General features: G+C 45.5%; 1 protein-coding gene across 3 annotated transcripts in view; it reads right to left on the bottom strand.

The window, feature by feature from the left end:
- Positions 1-14,566, bottom strand: part of LOC135898920 (glycoprotein 3-alpha-L-fucosyltransferase A-like) — a 150,120-nt gene extending 135,554 nt beyond the window's left edge. For 2 of the 3 annotated variants that reach the window (XM_065428177.2, XM_065428173.2), the window contains exon 1: positions 14,394-14,565. The gene's annotated coding sequence lies outside the window, so the exon portion shown is untranslated. Of the gene's footprint in view, positions 1-14,393 lie in introns of all 3 variants that reach the window. The other variant, XM_065428180.2, reaches the window with a different exon arrangement.
- Positions 14,567-19,996: the final 5,430 nt, after the last annotated feature.

Below are 19,996 nucleotides of genomic sequence, written 5' to 3'. Positions count from 1 at the left end.
GGTTGCGGTAGGGATTCGAAGCCGCGACCTACCTCGTGCTCCGCAGCAGGGTGCCTTAGCCACCACTTCCTGCTAACCCTAGCTACGAGAATAATCGAGGAGAAACTTTCGAATTACGAAGTTCTAGATGACAACGTTTCACTCAGGCATTTTCACCAGCGCCCACCGTTGTCGAGATAAGATAGGTCACGTCGGTTAACAAGAAATAAAATTTAAAAAAGAATTCACGCTTGACTGCTCCATGAGCTCCGTGGGCTGTCCCACGACCGAGCTATCTGCCACGTCAGTCTGTACAGATAGAACACTTGTGCATTCAGCCGCCAGTCTTCATAAGTGAGTCCTAATTACGCGGGACATAAACGTTAATTGACTTCAGAATGTAATCGTCCGAACGACGGCCGCCTGACGGTGTCTCGCTGTAAACGACAGCGAGCGTGACAGAGACATAAAACCAGTCGGCCAGGAAGGACGCCGAGGGGAGAAAGCAAGTGCGACAGCCTCGGCTGTATAAAACGGCTGCCTGGCTGTCAACACAGTTCGGGTTACTAGCGTTGTCGTTCGTTTTCGAAGTGCCAGTTAAAGGTAATTCGCAGGCGCCCATCTACGCAGGCTGTCCCGACTGGAAGTTGGTGCGAGTGACGAGAGTAGAGAGTTTTGGGGGCGAATGACTGTAATTAAGTTTTCCTGCAACTCGTGGGTGCTCTAATCGAGTGACTTCTGCTACGCGTCAGAAATTGCTAAAACTAATTAGCAATAATTTAGTTAGTCTTAAAGTTGCCTCTCGTAGCACGTTTTCATCGGTCGCCTGCCGTTTACAGCCTAGCATAGCTTTACGGTTAGGTTACAACGGTTTGTCTAAACAAAGCTTTCCCTTTTGCCTATCGGTTTCTTTATGACATGTTTAGCAGCACAAGAAAATGTTGACACTACAAAATAGCGTCCACTATACGTTTGTGTACCAGCAAAAGCATAAATTGATAACAGACATTTAAAAACTATTTTGCACTCAACACGCACGCGCAATGCGAACCTAAACAAAAAGAGATACAGTGAACCCCTGGTTCAGTGAAGTTGCTTTATTCGACATATCGCTTTATTAGAACTTTTTGTGGTGTCGACAGCAATGCGTGCACTTTACGCCGCATTATTGTGTGTGCAGTGGCACCACTGATTCCGCTCAGTACGGAGTGCGAAGTGGCATATCCACTGGGGATCACACAATGCAGCCTACGCGAACACCCTTTGCGCTCCTTTATAACAACTTGCCGAATTCAAATGCATCGCGAAGGTCACTCCACCGAATGCAGGCAGCTACTTGGGAATACATGTATCTTGTGAGGATGAATGAAAGACCGGGGAGCGTGTTCACGGTCGTCCGCAGGATTTAATCGCTGTCTTGCAACCGTTATTCAGTGCGGCTATGCGTTCTACATGCGTTCTATGCGTTCAATATGCGTTCTGCAAGCTGCCGCGCTGTTGTATTGGGAGTCCCACGTTACTAAAAGTTTCTTATAGCCCATTCAAAATTACTAAAATACCGTTTATGATGAGATCAAATTGCTGTCCTGATAACTACGCTATAACGAGGGTTTGTTTTATATCATATCAAACAATATCGAAGCCTAAGAACGCGGTACTCACCGTCATGAAACAATAGTGTAAAACTACATACGATCCACATACTCAGTGACCGCTCGCGTGACATTCTTAACCATCTTAACCATCTGAGAACAGTGTGACGCCTCTGAGTCACTATTCTCGATATGCTAATTACTTGGTAGAGCACTTTTGGGTTGAGATAGAGCGAAAGAAGAAGTGAGACAAATGGTGCGATCAGCTTTGAGTTATTCAGAAATGTACAAGGAGTTCTCGAAATAATCTAGAGACTTCGGCAAAACCAGAGTCCATCTTTGGCAATTCTATATGGGGATTATAACAGGGCACGTCCCCCGAATTTGAGTCGTTTATCTAGTATGCTAGCCTCGTTCATAGTATAGCTGTTCTAATGTGATGTTAATGTTCTAATGTTATGCTATAATGTAAGATGTTAATGTAAGATGTTCTAATGTAATGCTAGAACATCTCTCGGGTGACGCAAGCACTTTTGCTTCACAGCGATTGTTCAGCTAAAGCTACCGGTAACTAACAAACCCAAATTTATTTCCCCACAGGGAGGTGATGACGATTTTTGTTGCTAGAAATAATAAACTGGAAGAGCTCACTGGCTGAAACGAAGTGTTTACGTATCCCAGATGATTCCTGGAAATTACTGTTACCATTAAAAAATGTATGCTGATCCAACGCGCATGTTGGAATCTATGGGAAGCGACATAATTGCTAAGCGGTTAATTAAATAGCATACAACAAATGACATGCGCGCAATTGTATTCATTTTCATTTTATTTAGTGCATATGCACAACACAGGTCCCAACTTTTCTTGCTGTGTCACAACTACTGGGTAAAAAAACTACTAGGGCAAGAAGAAATGTAGCTTTAATGTGAAGAAATGTGTGTTTATGTACTACATCATTCACAAGCTATGCTGAAGTGCAAACAGCAGTTCAGATAGATGCACACCGAGATGTCAACTCAGTTATGTCACGTGATCACGGGCATACTGACTCTTGATCGCACGCACGCACAAACACAAAGAGAGCTTCCCTTAAATCGCGTGGTCGCACAAAGAATTTACTCAAGTTTGAACTTGCTTTCTTCAAACACCCGCATTATTTCGAAAGCACAGTATATCAGCATCTGACTTTACCTGATAATTCAGTGTAAATATCTCGAGGGGAAGCTTCTCGTTGAAAAAGAAAACATTCTGTAGCCCTGACTGTTTACTAACCCCGGACAGGACTGCAGACTAACTAGACAGACAAGACTAACAACAATTGCAGTACTTCGAGTAGTACTCGAACTGTTCATTCAAACCATTTGATTGAAATTCGAAGTGCATATTCACCAAATGTAAAATCGAAATGTCCGTTGCTTGCTTGTTTCTACAGCGAAGCCATATATGGCTAAGGAATTTCCGTCGTCCATGAGCAACCCGCTAACTAGCTCGCTGGCGCCTTTCGGCGCTACCGCGCAAAAAGCGCTACATTGTTGTAATTAATAATTTCATGTCAGCCTCACATAGTGTTTCGATGGGCGTTCCGCAAGGCTCCGTGCTTGGGGCCGCCTTCTCCTCCCTACAAATCAAAGATCTTCCGTCAGTGTTAACGTGCTCTGAAGTTCTATTACACGCGGATGATACGGCTTTATTTTTTCGTTGGGGACACTTTTGGGAGAAGAACTGCAGGCCAAAATAAATCATAGAACTCGGTTGCGTCGCGAAATGGTTCACGCAGAATAAGCTTACACTTAACATCGACAAAACCAGTTTTGCAGTTTTCCATTCCGGGAAGAAGGAAACGAATTGTGACTCTCTCTATATTTTTCAATTATGTCCGGTTAAACAGAGCATGCTGCTACAAGTATCTAGGAGTTTGTTTTGAATCGGATTTGCATTGGAAATATCAAATTCGTAAGGTATGTTCCAAATTGGCGTATGGTTGTCATGTATTGTTAAAAGCCCGTCGATGTTTTGACCTTCAAGTTTTACGGATGTTTTGCCTTTATACAGAGTCACCTTTGTTATTGTTTAGAGTCTTGGGGCAGTACGTACAATACCTATGTAGAACCTGTCGTCGGTCTTAGAACCTGTCGTCAGTTACGTTTTCTAAGCATACTGATCCAAGTAAACCTCTGTTTCAATTGCTTCGTGTTCTGCCGTTCAGTGAGGCGTATAAAGTAAAAGTTGCTCAGGCAGTGAATGCAATAATACGTTTTAATAATCGACTGACCATCACAATATTTAATTTACCGGCACGAAACATGAGGGCAGCTACTAACAACTGTATCAACTTACCACCATGCCACGATGTATATGGGCAGATACTCGTGGAGTCCAACGGTGCTGTAATATGGGACGCACTCCCACACAGTGTAAAGACTAGCGATAACTTTATACAGTGTTTAGAAAACTTATTTCATGAGTGCTGACAGCGTCTTTCTATTTGTATCCCCTGTTGTCATAACATAGTCTCTTGTTTATCCTATATTTTCCCTGAAAAATGCTTTAATAACGTGTGTTTAAGTTGTCTCGTATAATAAGTACGCTGTTATTCTTATGTCAATTTTGTTATTGGACCCCAAACTAGCTGCCAAGGCTATGCATCCAAACAGTACTGTGTATTGTGTGTATGCAATGAATCAAACAAGGGGGGGCACCCTATTAACCTGAAACCCTATTTATTATTATTATTATTATTATTATTATTATTATTATTATTATTATTATTATTATTATTATTTAGTAGTATGAAATAATATGAGAGGTTGGCACCATTATTAGCGCCGGGTACTCCCTTTCGCAGGGCGAGCAAAACAAAAGCGAAAAAAAAAGTTATATGCACTGGCGGCAGTCAAAGAGTGCTAACATTTGCAAAGTTCTACCCAAAGATGAAAGCAAAAGGACACTAAAACACATACACAGTTCTGTGAACGAGTCAAAATGCGCAAGAGAGTCTGAAAACACGGACCTAAGGTCAATTTATATCTACACAAGACACAACAAGTAACAATGGCAGACGTGAGTTACACACATACAACACACCATTACAACTTCTGTGGTACAAAGGTTATAAACAGGAATAAGCTGCCTCAGAAAGGCTGGCCAATGTTTCGATAGGAAGACCTATCTTCGTCATAGGTGGCCTCGTCATCCTCGGCATGTTAGTTTTAAAGGGTTAGTAGAGTAACGTCACGTGCGGTTGTTGTCGGTGGTGACTGGCTGTAAATGGAGAGCCTTCAGAGAGAATGACCGCTGTCGCCTGACGTCTGTAAGCGCGGTTTCTAAGACGAGGGGACAAGAGGGAGACAGTGGGATGGCGCCGAGAAAAGAAAAGAAAGGCACCAAGAGGGAAAAAGAGAACAAGAAAAGAAAAGGAAGGGCATGGGAGGGTGTTGGGGAAGCGAGAGGGTAAGGGAGCACTCAGGAGTGTCGTTGGCGACATGTTTTTGTGGCTTTAGAAGAGCCGGTCAACAAGCGGTCGGTGCGCGAGTAACAGGAAAGACCCAAAAAAGGCATCAGTTGAAAGAATGACTTTAGTAGCTAGTGTAGAAGCAATGCGTCGGGTAATTTTGACGAGTTACGATGGCGACAAGGAGTCTGGGGTGCAATGCATGGAGTAACTGGAAGGCAGCGGCTTGTTCTTTAAAGGGACGTTAGCCCCAGTAGCTCAACGTAGGTGTCATTACGGCGGTATACAGAAATGGCGATACCCTTTGTGGCTGAGGCGCCGGAAAAGGTATCCTGGCGTTTGGGACATTGTAATGTATTGGTGAGGGTGTTTCAAAAAAATATATAATAAAAAACAGACAAAGAAAGGGGGGGGGGACCGAAACCGTAATAACAAATAGGAGGGTGACATGAGTAGAAGTGAGCGGGGGTAGGTGCACATTGGAAAAGGGGTCGTACAGTTGAATAAACGTAAAAATATGAAAGGGTATATTAAATTGAGTAGTAGGCATAAAAAAATTGGAAATGGAGGAACAGTTGAGATTAAGAATTAGGGTTAGCTAGTGGCACAATGTGTTTTGTGCCTTGGTTGATGATAATAGAATTTCAGAATTAAGTTACCGCTTTTAAAGATTTTAAGTTGCTACGTTTGTTTCTTCTTTCACCTTTTATTCCATTTAACACTTTCCTCACCTCAGGGTAGCCAGCCGGTACTTATATTATCTAACCTCCCTGTCTTTCATTGCCTTTTGTCTCTCTCTTTAGTAAGAGCCTAATTTATTTGTTTTTCCAAAAAGCTTTTTAAAAGCCACAAGTGACATACTTTTTGCAGCTACATTGTTGGTCCTGGTCCGTGTATCTTCATTTTCTCAGTGGGGCAAATCAGTTCTGCGGAAGCACGCATGGTGGAAGAATGTACATGAAAGAGAATGGCCTGACCGCGCTTTCACACTTTTCAGTGCGAATGGCGTGCGGCCCAACAACATTAATTTGGCCGGTAGTCTTCGTCTCGCACTGTCGTATTGCGGGCGCTCTAGAAGAAGGTGTTCTGCATTTTTGTTAGCGTGGCCACAATGACACTGCGGACTAGCAACGTGCTGAATTCTGTGTATAAAGCGACGCGTGAATGTTGTCCCAAGCCGCAGACGGTGCAATAAAGTTACAAAGTTTCTATTTCCGCTCAACTTTGGCGGCTGAAATGGGCAATTAAATGTTAGGATCTATTAAGAATAACACTGAGAACTTTGTTTTCTAATCAAACCGGGTGTTTGCACGAAGTCAAGAGAATATTTGTTTCAGCAACAGGCGGTTTTCACGATGGGTAAGTGGGAGATTTGTTGTATTTTCATTTTCCGCGCGTCTGTCTTGCAACAGCGTCCGCCGCAGTGTTTCCAAGAATATTGCAGTGTCCTGGAATCCACTCACATGCTATAATGTGATTTCTCGCATGGTCTTTGTGTGTTCCTTGATGGTTTTATATACAAATGTGTGTCCAGCCCATTTCGATCTGTGCTATTTGTTGATGCGAAGGTGGCTTGGGAATCTAAAAATAACCCATTTATGGGCGATCTCAAATGACGCTATGAGGAGTAGGCGAAAAGGATTGCAAATAGTTCGGTGGTTACTGAAGATACCACTCGACGTAATCTAAACTTCAACTTTGGTTCGAGCTTCAGGTCCGCTATGAAGAATTATTTTGGCACGATCCGTCCATATACGTACGAATATACTGTGGATATAATGAGTAAATTTGGAATAGTGCAAGTTGTTGCACATCTGTCATGAACGTACCTCTCTTGCATGTGATACACTCGACCGATAATTACAACTTCAGCGTTTTCAGCATCCAAAGAGGACGACCAAGGTCCATTGTGATTTCAGAAAACAGTAATAATGTTTGATGATCATGAATAACTTTATGGATTTCACTTTTGCTTCTTCCCTGAACAGATTTCTTTATTGGATATACCCATCATGTTGCGTTAGGATGCAATACGCGTGCCTGCAAGCTTCAACCATTCGTATAACTGGAAAAGGTGAATGACGAGCCCAGCGATAGCACGAGAACTCGAAGTTGCTTGGGGTACGCCAAAACACACTCTAAGCCCTCTTGACAATAAAATTTGCAGTTTTTCCTCCGAAGTTCTTGATAGGCCATGAAGAATGGGTGCCGAATAAGCTATTTTTTTGCCTTAGCAGTGCATTCTGAACTTGCAGTAGTGATGAGGCTGATCCTCCCCATGTGGTTCCCGCTTGTCGGTGAAGCACGTTTTCAATAGTATTTACTTGTTCTTCAAGTGTACCGATGTCCGAAGCCCATGACACTTGATGTTTGAGATCAATGCCATGAAATTTGGACTGCTTCATAGTCATCCAACTTTCTTCTTGTAAACTAAACTGAAAATTCTTCAGCTGCCGTCTCGTAAAAGACAGTACAGCTGTCTTATCGTAACAATTAAAGTCCTATGGCCCTTTCTTTTAAAAGTTGTCAATTACATCGAGGCCTTTCTGTAACGTCAATAGTAGCTGACCTACACATGAACCAGAAGTCCATATGCAGACGTCATCTGCCTACAATGAATACTTTAGACCAGCCGAAAGCTCTTGTGGTAAACCTGCCATTACACAGTTGAAATGGGCTAAGTAGACCGTCGTGCTGAATGCCCTGCGTGACGATGTAATATTTACTCGGCCGTTCGTTGGTTTGCACAAAATTTCCTGTTACTTAAGAACTGCGAAGTCTGTCGCAGAGATTGTCCACATAGACCAGGGTCTAATATGATAACAAGCACGTATATAAATTTTAACTTGCAGAGTCAAAAGCTCTCTTAATTTCTAGAAAGCCCGCGATTGTCATATTTCCACAACTACGTTTTTCTCGAATATAGTTATTTGATCCGAAAATTTTATTTATTGCAACAGTTTTAGTGAAAAGTAAGAAGGAGTACAAAAACACGATCAGAAATTTTTGAGAGCGTGAGCTTGGGTTACTTACTGTTTCGTTATACTAAAACGGAGATTCAGAAGAGATACGGAACGCTAATTAATGCACTTACATGGCTAATGCGAAACGGGGACCTGGTGAATGATTGAACGCGTCATCGGCAGACAGGCAAGCTGAGTTGTTGTGAGAGGCAGCGTATTAGTAATGGCGAAACATTTCGCACTGATTATCAGCACGGAACTTGTTTCACCGTGTTGCATTATTTTTGTTGTTGTTTTTCGACTTATACTAGCGAATCAACGGAATGTCCAATCCTTCTCAACAGGCAAATTTCTTTTTCTTTCTTTTTTACTATACATAATTTTGAAGTTGTAGCCCACTCCTTTTTCTCTTTGCTTGCAGCTTTAATCAAGAAACAACTAAACGTCACTGCCTGCAGCTTTCTTTAGACAACATCTCAGGGCTTTAAAGGCACGGCAGTGAACGAAATAAGCATCGCCGAAAGGAAGGGTGGTGGAAGGGGCCATCTGTAAAAGACGAAATTAACTATACGAGATGTCACTTATTCCTCGAGCTACCAGCACTGCACAAGATAAAACAGCACAGGTACATCTAAGACTAAGGCGGCATTACTGGAAAGACGGCACAAGAAAACGTAAAACGAACACCACGAGCGCTGATGGCGTCCGCTGATGGTGGCTTGTGGTGTCCGCTTTACGTTTTCTCGTGTCCTAATCTCTCCGGCGATGCTGCCTTTGTATGTCGAAGCAACTAGCCCATAAACTCTGGCACAGTCTAATAAGTTAATTATGGAGTATGGGGTTTGCGTACAGTCTCCTAACACGCATCGAAGGGCACATCCCATCAAACTCCGGCAAGATCTGTGCCCATAGATAGGGGGAAGGTCAATTGTCCGCTTAGTGAAAATGTCCATTTCGTCTGCTACAGAAGTGCTGATAGAGAGAAGGGGGGGGGGGGGGTGCATGTCTCTTTCTGACGAATATCCCAGCCCAGCCAATCACAACTTCATCAGCGGACGAAATGGATATCTCCACTAGATGAACATTTACAGAATAGCCCCCATGACTTAGCCCGTAATTCACGTCGGAAACCATTTAAGGTACGCGCAAGAGGATAAGGCGACAGCTTGGGTACCTAATAACAAGCTGTCAGAGTTGGCACAGTTATGCTTACCGTAAATTTTCATGCTGACCTTGCTAAAAGAAAATCAGGTGCTGCAGCAGTCGTTAGACAGTGTGAGTCATCGGCGACGTACCAATTCTTCTATGATTTGCACGGCCGCCTTTGCTAAGAAGGCGCATTCAAACCTTTCTTTTACTATGAGTGCGAAGCATTGTTTGGCTCATCCCACGTACTTCGTCGTATAGGTAGGTACGTTCCTGTCTCGCCTCCGTTTCAGGCTTTTTCAACAAAAATAAAATTCAAGTGTTCGAAAGACATCGGGCCACAGTCGCACGCATTCTTCCCTCGTGCCAAAGTCTAGCGCTGTGAGATGTTTGGCGCTTGCGTCACGTGCCCATCTCTCATTCTTTCACTCTGCTTTGGGACACTGCACAGACTTCGGAATCGGCCCACCATCCTCTCGTAGCAACTAACGCTGCGTAGAAGCTGTGTGACATACCTTACGTACGTTAAACGCCAAACAACTTTGCGGACGGTCTGCGTCCCTTCAAGAACTGACGGGGCCGTGTGGTGCCAGGTTTCAGTTAAGATAATTCCAGAGGCTATTGACCTGTTAAAAGTGTGATTACTGGCCCTGCAAGCGCTATTGCTCTTCTTGAGATCGACCGGCCCGTATGAACGCCTGTAATAAACACACGGGAGTTGCGCGTGGTGTGCGTTTCTTTTTCTGCATCCTGTGTGTTTATAGCGCTCTAAGTGTTTTGTAATAAAGCAGCTTCTGTTCGTAGAGACAGCGAACACGACACGTCAAATCGTAGAGTAGTTCGCAAATAAAGCTTCGTTTTAATAGGTGCACGAACGCTTTAGCATTGCACCTCCTTCAGACTGCGGCCGAGACTCGAACCCGTGACCTCGTGCTCAGCAGCAGAACGTGATATCCGCTTAGCCACAGGTGGGCAACAGTGCCGCCATCTCTTTCACTCATTCGTACAGTGCAAACAGCTTGTCTGTGACTTCAACTTTCCGATGATCGGATATGAGGCTTACCGGTAGCAGTTCCTATAGACAACGTGTAAGAGAGTTTGCAAAAAAACATTGCGCGAGTTACTAAATGTTATTACTGTTACTTTCGTCCCAACAGAACGTTGTATTTGTGTATCTAAGTCATTTATTTTTTATCGTTCGCACATTTTTTCTTTCTTCTTACTTTTTTTTGGGGGGGGAGGGGGATACTGCGTTACCTTTTCGTTACCATGTTCTCGTGGATTTAGTGTGTGCGTTTGCGAATTGCTGTGTTTCTACCGTGGCATTGTAATGAAGGACGCCATTTGTAGCTCCGCTATATAGAATATTTGTACTTTACAAACGGCTTAAGAGTAAACGGGTGAGGGAGATTGTGCGTACTTTATAACTATTCTCACCATATTATTTTTTTCGATTTTTCTTTCTTTTTTGTTATCGTTTGGCGCACATATGGATTAGGGGGACAGGAATAGCCGACGGCGTCCACGAGCGCCACACAGATAGCACGCTTTATCTGAACACGGATAATTCGCACATTGCTTCATAAGCTTCCATACTCGCCTATAGCACGGAAGGTTCCTGGGAGTAAAGTTACTCCAAGGTTAAGTATTGCAAGAACTGTGTTGAGAATCCCGAATAAACTCGTTCAGTAGTGCCCTGCTTCCGCGCCTTGACGCCACGTTTTCGCCTTGGCTCGGCGTGGGCGCGGTTAGCGCAGCCTGCGCGACGACGGTCAGGTTGAAGCGAGGTCAGGCGACCAGCTGCGATAGGCGCTCGGTGTCATATCTGTTGGTCCCGCTTCCAAGACCGTCGGGGCCGAGATTGAATTTCAAAAGCACGCTATCGCTCATACACATCCGTGGTCAGCGTCGCCGTTCGCGCTGCCATCAGCACCTACAAGAAATGCGCGCGGATTAGCGTTGAGCTAGTTAGCGGCCCAGCTTATTTCCGAAATGAGCGTTTTGTGTGCAAGCTCTTCTTCAGAAACCGTGGGAGAGAATATTGCGTTCCTTTATTATCTGTACTTGCGTCAAAGTGCAGGATCTTTTTTTGGTTTCCCCACTGAATTACCATCGTGCACGAGAGCTACGCTTCAGAATTCTCGCTAAACCATCGCGAGATCCTTTGTATGCATTTTATTAGGTCAAATTTAAGTCGACGGCGATTACGTAACGTATTAATCTCGGATATGAAGTGAGATGCACGGGAAAATGTACGAAAATTGTTTTACCATGCATGCACATTCGTGCGGCCAAATTTCGAGTACACACTTATTTCATCGGTACCAGTGTGTCGTCAGAGACGACAAAATGTGACCGTGGTGCGCGTTTAGAACACCACGAGATCACACGAAAACCCGGGACGCAACATGAGCAAGCCAGCCCACCACGCAATATTACATCCATACATTAGTGCTTAGCCGAAGAGAAGCGGTTCTCACTGCGTAGAAAACACGAGGAGACGCTCAATTTGTCCACTTACACATAGCTGCTGCTTTCAGCACCTAACCGTGGTATTTAAACAAAATATTCTTTGTTTATTTATGTTAGTAACATACCAGTCGGCAAAGAGAACCACATTTAAAAACGATTATGCCCCTGAGCGGTCTTCCGATTTGAGGAAGATCACATCGAAAAGCCATGTGCCATAAACAAGAGGGCCGTGTGACACTGAGATGTACAAGAGTGCAGCCACAAAGTGAGATTTATTTGGAGTCCTTCAACGTTCAGCGCTACAGAGAGGTGACTGCATTTACCGGCGCCTGCAGCGCTCGATATAGCGCTGTAAGGCGAGGAGCGAAACGTCGGTTAGGCCATGTGGCAGCGTATGCTGAGTAAGAGGCTGTTTTGAGCCGCCCGTCGCTCGACCGTAAACGTCGTCACTGCAATGAGATGAACACGCGCGCCCTAGACAGAGCGTGATTGGGGACGTATGACATACGTGAAACCGGAGGCGTCCGAAGTGCTTGGGCCCGGAAATGTTGGGTGTAAAAATGGGACGGAGAGCGGTCTCTTGCTTGTCATGGAAGTATACGCCGCCGAACATAATCTCGCAGCCGGGAGGAATAGCGAGTGGGGCGAAGCCAGTGTTGTACTCATGACCCCCTCCCACTTACGATTCCACAGAGAAGCACGAAATGTGGAATACAGCACGCAAGATAACACGTAGAGGATAATACTGAATTGCCGACGCGTTGCTGATTTTAAAGACGGAAGTCTTTCTTGGCGAATTGCCGCCATCTTTCGGTATCGGGTACGTTTCTATTTCGCGGGCCAATCCCGGGGATAGTGCGGTCTACAAGATGCGGGCCGATGTGTGCTACTAGGTATGTGCACTTCGGGCTGCTGGTCGCCGTGGTGTTCCGTGTATATATTCAAATAAATAAAATTATCCGATGGCCGGATTGGAACAGAGGACCTCTAGCGCAGAAGCTCGATGCTGTAGCCATCGAGCCATGGACGCTTCTCCTCCACTGCTGCGTGCCTCATAATCGTATCGTACTTTTGGCATGTCAAACCCCAGATATTATTTAAAATTAATTAACGCATCATCAAAGGTCAAAATGCGAAGCAATACCGAAGATGGTGCAGTAAAAAAAAATTAAGCAGTCCGACGACACTCCCGTAATCTCTTCACGCGAGTGGTGACGCAATAGAGCGCCGTGCACAGTGACTCCACCCCATTCTCGCCTCCAAATTGCGCATAAGACTGTCTTTCATCGACTTCAGCTGGAGGCTGAATCGCCTTCCAAATTCATTTTTACTCCGTTGAGCAATAAACAGGCCCGTAATGGTGTTAGCGATCTCGCATGTATTAGAATACCGAAACAGCGAGGCTAAGAGACGAGCAAAAAAGAGAAAAGACTTTTTTTTTATTTGGCTGCCACACTCGCATTTAGTAACTCGTGCTGGGCCAGCATTGCGCTACACGAAACATCAACGACTGTAAAAAAAAAAAACGAAAAGCAGCGGAAGAAAGGACACACTTGGGCATGACGGAAGTTCATATAGTACTGTACCTCTCTCACAACTGCCACAATTTTCTTTCGACTTTTCAATTATATAGAGTCGCAGAACGCACCTCATTCAGCAGCTAGCTGGTTTCTTAAGATCGAAAGACCCTCAGTTTTCAACAGAAAGAAGTCTTCATGTTACGAAGAGACGTAGGCGCAAATGTGCATTTGTATTACGTGTAGTTGCTATATCGCCAAATGTAAGATAATAAAACAGCAACCCTAGGCTGGCTTGTCATTCTTGAACTGTGAGTTCCACGTCCTGAAAGTTACGTTCAGAACGAAGTCCCAATTATATATAAGTGTACAAAGCTAAAAGACAATGATAACGATTATGGCACTAAAACTTAAAGGAAACCTAACCTAACTGAAAGAAGAGCTCAAGATAATAGGTACGCCTACACTTATTTCTCTTTGATCTTATGTATTGAAAATGCAGGAACATTTGACAAGCCCATCACACTTTGACAAGTCAAATCCTATGCGTTCTATCAAGCCATTTGTCCCGAGCAGCACATCCTTTCAGATTAGAACTGCGCGTAATACTTAAATACGCTCCCATTCACGGACGCACTGAGTACGGATAATAAAACGCACTAAATACGTGTGAAAAGTGCGGACCCACAGCCGATGAATAGGATTCGGCTAAACATCAAAGGCATTTCAAAACAAAGGCATTCAAATAATGCCATTTCGAGACGAAATTTGTTGTTCTGGTGCAACAGCAGGCTGGGCAGCTTCGCCTCGGCGTCAGTTTACCGCACAACGTGCTCTCGCTGCTCCGCGTCCAACAAACGAAACGAAACACGTCGACTTCGCACGGACACCTGCGCGCGCAGAGCAATGCGAGTGAGCCGCGCGTGAACAAGCGAGGCGCAGCGGCTATTGCCAGCCGCAAAACGTGTTCGCGTTGCACCGGGCGATGCTCTCTAAATTAAACGCTTTCGAAGCGCGACGACGATGTCGCCTATACCGGCCCGTCCTCCCGAAACAGCCATGGCCAATAAGACTGGAAAATCCGCTTTAGTTAACCTTCTTCAAATGCAGCTCCTGCGGTCAGCGAGGGAAGCCACAAGGGGAGGAATCCCACCACTGTGCCCAAACCCTGCTGCCCCCGTTAAAGCTAGCCGCGTACGGCGACTAAAACAAACGGAGCAATAATAAAGAAAACGCGCGAGACGGGAGGCGTGTGGGGAAACCTACTTACGGAACAAGGGGTCCGTCGACGGCTCGCTTCCTCGGAGGTGGGCTTCTCGGCACTGCTGCTGCTGCCGCCGCTCAGCTGCCGCGCGGCGTGGCGATGGTGCAAAGCAAGCGACTCGTCGCCGCCGCCGTCGGCACAGTTCAGATGCTTCCCGTTGTGTCAGCTTTGCCGCATTGCCAGGGCTGCTTTCTTCTCGCCACCCGCCTGGCCTGCCGTGACGTCACGCCGGCGGCGGGACGCCTCCATTCGGGGATGCCGGGGTGGGGAGAGGAGGGTCTGGAGCGGTGGTGGCGCGGCTGTTCCAATCAATGGGAGGACGCGCGGGCAGTTTGTCGTCCTGGAGCATCGGCCGCTCTTTTCAAAACGCACTACTCATTGCTTGCTAACGATGAGGACTCGGTTGTGTGTTATCAAGCCTGAATGATAACGAGCACAGATGAACTAGTGAAAAGGCGCACTGTTTAGCGTCGCTGCGCTCGTCCGTGTAAACAACTGCCACGATTCGTGTTTGAACTGCGCGCGTATTTCTTGCTACTCTGCTTAGTGAAGGCACCGCGCGTGTTTTACGCAGGAGAGCTGACGCTTCGGTCAAGGACTCAGAACTGCTCCATACAGATAAACTCAACAACCATGTCGCGACAACCGAACGCGTGTTCCCCTTTTAGTCACTCCATTAAATTGGTTTTCAGGTTGTAAGTGAAATCTTGGAAAGACTCGCCCGGTGTTCTAGCGGCTTCACCAAAACGACGACGGAAAGCCTCCACTGAGAGCCAATTTTTCATTAGCAACGCAGCTTTTACGTTCTGGTAGTCATCTGCCTTGTCTCTCGTTAGCCTTGCAATTATTTTGGTTGCTTCGCAAGGAGCAGCGTTCATAATCTGTTGTGGCCAACTTTCTAGTGCCAACCCGTTTTTCTCGCAGGTTGGTTCAAAAGTAACTAGAAACAATCCAATGTCACCGTTTGCTTTGTACGACGGCATGAGATCCCTTATTTTTACTCCTGCTTCACCTGAACGTCTTTCACTTATTGAGATGTTATTTGCCGATTGCGTGGCCAGATCCCGCTGCCCGTCTAGTTCTTTTAGCTTTCGTTCGTGAGCTCTCTGTTTCTCTCGTTCCTTTCTTTTTGCAGCTTCCCTTTGATCAGCTCTCTGCCTTTCTTCTACCGTGTTCTGTTCAGCTTTTTGCATTTCCTCTGCAGCTCTTTGTCTTTCCTCTACAGCGTATTGTTCAGCTTTCTCAGCTCGTCTCTCTATCTCTTCCCATGCTTCTGAAATTTCGTCCTGAAGAGCCCAGCACTTCTCAATCGCCTCAATAAGCTGCGGTTTTCTCTGACTTTTCCCGGCCTCAATTCCCAGCTCTTCACATAGTAATAACAACTCTGGCTTTTTATGTTTGCTTAAAGCCATTTCAATCCCGAACGAGGACTTTCTTAATCTGCTGTGAAGTGAGGAAGCTTTCAATAGGAGCCTGCACGCACAGAAACTAATTTGCAATTTTAGAAAACACATGAGCTAAAGCGTGGCAAATTCTCAAAGAAAGTCAATCGCTCACCATTCTGCTGAAGCCAGGACGAAGGGCGGAGCAGATGTGTCTTCACCGCAAGAATCAGGAAACGACGACGAAGGCGGGTATCGTGATGGTGAAAAAAAAAAAGAAAATGTTGTATTCACTTCATTGGTACATGGTGGTGCCTCTCATACGAGTCTCGAGTGGTTCTGATTAACACGGGGGCCAGCACGGCTTTAAATAACCTCTGGTGGTCCTGTGGTCGTCGACGTCTTCTTCTGGAGCCTGTGGGAGTATTAGTGCTTTCGTCAGCTTCTGCCGTTGATCTCTTGTCCTTCGGTTTGCCTTCTCTTCTCCCATTCTTTTGTGTCAGCCCGGGGAAAAAGCGGTGAGGCCGTTTCGGAGAAGATGGCAATTATGTTGACTTGGGGACACCCGCCTGAACGCTTCTCACAGGTCGAGGTCCAGGCTTACAGCAATAGCCTTTTCTGGGACGAGGCAAATCATCTTGTCATGGGAACGTACGCCTGAAAGTCTCTCACACCCGACAGGGTGATCATAACAGCGTTGGCACGATATGTGCCACCCGCTTCTTGACCAATCCCCCGTTGTATGTATGTGTCATAATATGGAAATCATCATCATAATCAACCCATGGATGCGCTTCTTCGCTGATCCTCCATTGTAGGTATACCCGAACGCAAAATATTACGAACCATTAACTCTGAGAAAAAGCTGAATATCTCCGTAACCTCACAACGCACCCTGGTATTTGCGTTTTGGGCCTTGGCTAGAATATGCTAACAACATGGTAGTATACAGTTTTACTGGCTACTGCTACAAGCTGCTCGGGAATCGAACGTTTTGTGAGATCCTGTAGTCCATAAACTTTTGTGGCCGGGTGTACGTTCCCTAGCATGGAAATCACAATCAACACGCGGTGATGATCTGAAAAAGATAGTTGGCGTGGGCACGATATGTACCACCCGCTTCTTGGCCAATCCCCCGTTGTCAGCATGTGCCATTGTACCACCTGCTTCTTTGGTATATGCCATTGTATGGAAATCATCGCCATCGTTTCAACACGCGGACACGCTTATTGGCCGATTCCTCGTAGCGGGTATGTGCGATAGCAGGAAATCATAACAATCATGAACATGGACCAATAATCTCGATATCATAGTTGGCGACAACACGATCTGTATACCTTCAGCTTCTTGACCAATTCCCCCTTGTGGGTATGTGCCATTACATGGACATCATCATCATCCCAACCAACACGTGGACACGCTTCTTGGCCGATCATCCGTTATGAGTATGTGCCATAGCACGGGAATCATCATTACCAACAACACGCAGCGATCATCTCAATAAGCTGGTCGGTGTTGGCACGAGAGAAGCATGGGTTTGTTTGGGGCGTGGCAGGGGCGACAGCAGACAACGTTCTCGCGCGCCACAGTCTGTAACCTATTTCTTGGATCCAAGATATGGTATCTCATGAATGTGCTGTGTGCTTCGCGGATCAACATCCAAAATATCCACCGTATCTTCGCCGTTTTCATATGGGCATCGACTTGGGAAAGGACCAGCCGCACAAACTTGTTCTTGCCAGTAAGGAAGGGGGGCCTTGGGTTGGCACATTTATTTGTGCGACAAGTTGTGTCACGCTTTATGTACCTTCGCGATCAGAATGATGTGTTCCTTCGCACAGTCATGCAAGTGCTTTTATGTCGACACCTTCCAGGATTTGTTGTATGCTCGTGTGAAGAAATGCATGGTGCCGTTAAAGGTTACCTGCGAGAAGTCGTGCTTGCGTACAGAATGTTGCATGTGCGGTTTTCAGTGCAGTATCTCGCCGATATTACCAGGAAAAAACTGCATAAGGACCTTATTGACACTATGCTCCCTGTACCGATTTACCGTATGTCAAAACATGTAGGCCCAGGTGATGTCCTCAAAAGGGTTAAAAGAATGCCAGTGCACCCTTCGGTAAAAACATTTTTCTTTAAACTACACACTAACACATTATCAGTTAAAACATGGATGCATAACAGGGGTATTTTTGTCCCGTGGTCCATTAATTGCTTCTTATGCAAGAAACCTGAAACGATAGAGCATGCGTTTCTAGATTGCTGGGATCCCATATTTTTCTGGGATGTGCTACAAAGGACTTTAAAGAAAGAGTTACCTTTAGATCAACATGGAATAAGATTCTTACCGGTAGAAACGGAGGCTTTTCTGTATGACGCTCTAATGCTCCTGGGCCTCCACAGTTTGTGGAAAGCTAGAACGCAGTTCAACAATGCTGATGTCAATTCGTGACCTACACGTGATCCCTTCATTGAATCTGTAGTATGGTTCAGGGATGTCCATCGGGCACTCCCTGAACAGCCAACATGGATTGACATGCTAGATAAACTTGCAGCATTGGAAAAATTTTAATATGTCGTGCCAGCAAAATCCTTGTTGACATGTTTTCTTTCTTGTGTATTGTTTGTGTATGTCAAAGCCGGCAATAAAGAAAAATGTTTGGGGCCCTAATGTTTAGAACATCGGGCTGCTGCACTCGCGGGCCGAGGTTCGAATCCCGCTGCCATACACGCTTCTCTTTAGAGCGAAGCTTTTTTTATTTTCCCCACTGTTTCGACTCGGTCACTCGGTCGGTTTGTCTGAACCCAGTCTTAAAGAAAGCGTGCGTGGCGGCGGGATTTGAACCTGAGCACGCCAGCGCCACAACCCGCGGTGCTCTAAATATAAGCCACAAACACACTTTTTCTTTATTATACTAACTTATACTTTATTATACTTACAGGTGCTTAATATTCAAGCAAACAAACGCGCACTATACGCATACACGTATAGCTTCGTACACCTTCGCGAAGAAAAAAATGACCTCGTAGACCTGGGAGCTTTAGCGTACACTTAAAAAAAATGTGTAGAGATTAAACCATATGCAATCCACCTCTTACAGTAACGCTGAAGCGAAAATTTTTTTGTTCTGTGTCAGTAAATTACTCTTCCACAACAGCAAAACACCACTCTTGCTGCGAGAAGATGATTGGTAGGCGAGAAAAAGCGAAATAAGCAAGAGACGGGTTTTGAAGCCACCCTGAAGTATCTGCACCAGCTGACTGTGACGTCATGGACTTCGACAGCGTGTGCAAGAGTAGGGCCCAGTTAATCCTTTAGCTTTAAAGATTGACTACATAGTGTTCTAAAGGACACTGAACATGGCAACTGTTCCGGACTTTTTGCTGAGTCAAGTCGGCCCAAATACGAAAATAAATTATTTGATATACGTTACTTTTCACTGTTGCGATTGGGGGTCCGAAGAAATGGAATGTACTTTGCTCGTGGAAGGGTAAGGGAACGTGGGGCTGGGCCTGAAGTCCGGGACGTTTTACAAACAAGTTTATATAACATATTTACAAGAAAATTCAAAGTAGTACAGAAAAAGTTCAAGAAGTTGTAGTAGCCGATCACTCCCACTGTCCGTTGCTCTTTTTATCCCCTGCCTGTGTTCAGTCGCCTCCCCCAATCCGGCGTCAGGAGACCGATGACCTAAAGTCCCACCAATCCGGAGGTCTGTTGCCATTTCCCTCCGAAGGGAGCATTGTCGGAAGCACGCGCACATCACTGGGCACAAGCAGGGGAAGGAGGATCGTAGACTGACTCCGTCTCCGGCGTCGACGTGCCAAATTGGGCGGCTGACAGGTGGAAGACCGTATCCTTGCTAACTGCCCAAACCTCTCCTGACCGAGGTACTCCAGTGGTGGCCATACAACATCCCATTTGAGAACGACCTCGACTAGGCCGTCGGCCCGTTTCCCTTAATCGCATTACACGTGACCTGAGGTTGTCGCGCGGGGTGAACGGCCGATCACAACACTGATGTACCGGCGTTGGGGTTTCGGAGCAGAAATAAAACTTGGACTTTCATTATCTCTTCTAATAACCGACCTGTTAAGGTGAAATTAACAACAACAGAGTTTTCAAAGAAAACTTTATCGTTATAAATTGATTTATTATTTTGCTTTAGTGTCCATTTAAAGACCCTGGCGGCTCTCCGTATTATATAACTTGAGGTTACGCGCGAG

This window comes from Dermacentor albipictus, chromosome 3 (assembly GCF_038994185.2).
Source record: "Dermacentor albipictus isolate Rhodes 1998 colony chromosome 3, USDA_Dalb.pri_finalv2, whole genome shotgun sequence".
Classification (NCBI taxonomy): domain Eukaryota; kingdom Metazoa; phylum Arthropoda; class Arachnida; order Ixodida; family Ixodidae; genus Dermacentor; species Dermacentor albipictus.
Note: the sequence above shows the minus strand (reverse complement) of the source record. Positions and strands in the feature narration are given on the sequence as shown.